Genomic DNA, 3,776 nt, shown 5'->3' on the forward strand with positions numbered 1-3,776 from the left:
TCATCAATATCACAAAAAAATAAATTACATAAATGTATAGCTATTTTAATTAATATTAATTTCTTATAAAAATGTATTTATATAAATATAATTATTAGAATTCATAATTCATATTCTAATTAGAAAAATAATTTATATCATAATTAGCAAAATATTTAAAGTTGTTAGTGTTATAGTCAATATGAACCGATTTGAGCGAAGCAATGTTAGATTCAATTTAAGCTTAGGATAGGGTTATTTGTAGACCCTCCTTTTGTTTCTCTCGTGTTCTTATTAATTTTATTGCAATGCTATTTGTTTTTAAAGAAAATTTATGGATCAATAATTTTTTTGGTTAATAAAGTTATATTTATTTTATTTTTTATTTAACATAAGCTTTTTAATATTTTGTATTGGTAGTATAGAAATATTAATTTAGGATGTAGAGATGAATTTCTTCTCTCTTGTATGGGCTACTCTTAATTTAGGATGCAGAGATCAATTTCTTCTCTCTTGTATGGGCTAGCCTTAGGGTTAACTGTGTGCTTTTATTATGGACCATAGTAGTAGTAATCATTTTTTTGGGATTTTTTTATTTTTTAATTTGGAAAAAATTGCGTTGAAATTATGAATTGTGTTATTCAAATTGGGTTTTTTTATTTTATATGTAGATTTGGTACTGTGAAAAACTCTGAAGCACTTAAATTGTGCAAAATTACCTATCAAACTTGTGATTTAAAAAAATCATATCAAATTGAAAAAAATAAAAATAAAAAAACTCACCAAAAAATCTTCCAAATATTTTCACTAAAAACAATTCTATCCACTATCCAGTAAAATCATAATATTTTCACTAAAAACAATTCTATCCACCATCCAGTAAAATCATCCATTCATCATAGGCATAATCGTATAAAAGTAATTTGTGTAACCAAGCCCTACAGCAGATGTTGTTCTCAAGCTGGTCTAATGTTTGTCCTCATGGTACTACTTTTCAATGGCGGTAATGCTATACTGCGGGCTAACTCACTGAAGACAAAAGAAAAGCAACAACAAAGCAAGAAAAGTGTGGGTGAACGTAAACCAAGAATGGGTGATGCGTCATCCGAAAAATTAAACCTTTTGACATCGATAACGTATCAATTTTAAAAGTGGTTTACAAGTGGAGAGTTGGAATTGTATGTGATTAATAGATTTACCATTAGCTTTTATATATATACCACGTTGTAATTGTATGTGATTAGTTGATGCACTATTAGCTTTATTAGTCCGTCCGTGGGACCATCCCTCTGTTGGATGAGCGCAGTAGTCTGTGGGAACCCATCTCATGTGGACAGTAGTAACAACATTACTCCGCGTGGGCCCTCAATCAATATTTCTCCGGGCAAGCCTAACCCAAAATATGCTGCCAGCTGGCTGAAATGATGTGGAAAACAGCTCTAAATACTCACACGTGTGGAAAACAGCTCTAAATACTCACACGTGTGAGCTCCAAGTAGTCGGCTGGCGCTACGGTCTCCACAGAATGGATTTGAAGGATAGATATGATGAAGATCTGTTTAGTGGCCTTTTTTAAGATAAGATAAGACGAAGGATAGCTTTCACCAGAACTCCAGGGGGGTGCTTCAAAAACAGTAGCTGGATGAATTATATGGAGTAACAAAACAAGCAAGCAAAGCAGGAGATGAGCTAGAAGGATTGGCCCTTCTTTGGGTTGTGTGATTTACGGAGATTGCTATGATGATTCGCTTTGTCAGAATTTGATACGATTCGTTACCCAAAGATTATACTATAAAATGAAAAATTATTCTTCTTGGGTTTGTTTATTGGGTGGGGGGCTTATGGTTTCCTCTCCCGAAGTTACTATGGGTTTGCTTATTGGATGGGGATTTATGATCGAGCAACTAAAGTTCCTTTCCCAAAGTTACCATCTTTTTTATCTTGAGCAATATTTTTAAATAAAATATCTTTATACTCAACAACATGTTAATAAAATAATATTTTATCTGTAATTATTTTTCATTAAGTTTATATCAAATATATTTTTACCAACGTTATAAACTTATTCTCTAAATCTCCTATACAGCTGCGCCTCTCAGCCCATTGGTTTTATTCGATAATATGTCACATCATCTTTAATATTTCTACTTGTCTTCACTGACTCGGTGTTGAAGGGGCTTATTCGTTGGTCCTCTCCAGAGAGAATGACCTTGATGGGCCCCAATGGTTTAGTCAAGACAGTTGGCAACGGTGATAGAATGACTCGTCCATTTCGGCCAATAATCCACAGACAGATGTTATCCATAATCCTTCGTGCATTTTGGCCCATAACCCACAGACCGATGTTATCCACAATCCTTCCCATACACAGCCATTCCTGCGAGGCCTATAAATGGAGGCTACATTGGTGGTTATATCATTCATTCCAGCCAGCATTTCATTTCCGATTTTAGAGCTTATATATATATATCATTCGGGATGAGGCACTCATTTGGCTTTACATTGGCAGTAATGGTAGTAGCCCTGGTGGTGGGCAGTGCTGTAGGCACGCCCAACACAAACTTCGTATCATCTGTGTGTAACGGGCAGAAGATCCAAAGCGGAAGTTCCTTTTATAGTACTCTCGGATCCCTCCTGGTAGATCTAGAGCGAAACACTGCCTTCAGCGGTTGAGACTATAAAGCATCGCGAGCAGGTTCATCCACCGCCTATGGGCGTTGGGTTTGCAAGCAGGGAATCTCTCAGTCCGACTGCACCGCCTGCCTTCAAAACCTTGGGGGCCGCATCTGGAGCATTTGCGCGTACGCCATCGGTGCTCGAGTTCATCCAACTGACTGTTTCATCCGCTACGAGCAGTACAGCTTCTAATTTAGTTATATATTCAACGTATGCCCAACTGCACAATATGCATCTAATCTTTCATATCTATATATATCTATGTTTATGTTAGTGTCAATAAAGCGTCTCACATGATTCTCTGAGCAAGAGAATCTCATGTTGCGCTATTCTAACCAGTCACTATAATAAAACTGTCGTGCCGTTTCGTATTTTACTCTGCGTTCGGGTGTCGCTGCCATTATTCTCATTTTCACGGTGTCGCGGTTTTTGTTTTCGACGTATTAAAAAGTTCTAGTTGAAACTATGTACCATGAATAGTGACGTTCACATCGAATTATTCATTCACTGAAATGTTATAATCCACTGGACTTTACTTGCGGCTAGTGCAGCTAATGTAGTTTTTAGTTCCGGTATTCTTAATTTCATCCTTCGAAGCTTCATAACTAATAAGCGAAGTTCTTAATATTTTTATTCATATGCTCTAATCTTTTATATTATTCTTGTATATTCCTTACATATTAAAATTATTGGTCCAGTTATATAAAAAGTATTTAAGGTAAATTGATAAATTGAATTAGAAAAACAACTAATATAATTGTTTTAGTAGATTATATATTTGGTTGAAATGATGAAAATTACCTCTTAAAGAATGTTTACCTGCTTATTGTAATTTTGAGAGGGAAAGGAGTGGAACTACAAATTTTAATTTTAATATATTCCTTTTTCTTCATATGACACTAAAAGATATAAATTTAAATTCTTGTCCAAATTATTGATGGTCAGGTATATTAAAATTTTTGAATTTTTGAAATCTCCATTTTAATGGTTGATTTGAAAAAATGAAGGTGGGGAAGTTATTTTTACTTTTGTCGCCATTATTATATATATATTATTCTTGTATATTCCTTACATATTAAAATTATTGGTCCAGTTATAAAAAGTATTTAAGGTAAATTGAT

The 3,776-nt window shown here is 34.2% G+C and overlaps 1 pseudogene; it reads left to right on the forward strand.

The window, feature by feature from the left end:
- Positions 1-2,384: 2,384 nt before the first annotated feature.
- LOC149176587 (antifungal protein ginkbilobin-like protein pseudogene) lies at positions 2,385-3,064 on the forward strand (annotated as a pseudogene).
- The last annotated feature ends 712 nt before the right edge of the window (positions 3,065-3,776 follow it).

This window comes from Pinus tabuliformis, chromosome 4_1 (assembly GCF_031772625.1).
Source record: "Pinus tabuliformis cultivar Carrire ecotype Pingquan chromosome 4_1, CPIR1, whole genome shotgun sequence".
NCBI lineage: Eukaryota > Viridiplantae > Streptophyta > Pinopsida > Pinales > Pinaceae > Pinus > Pinus tabuliformis.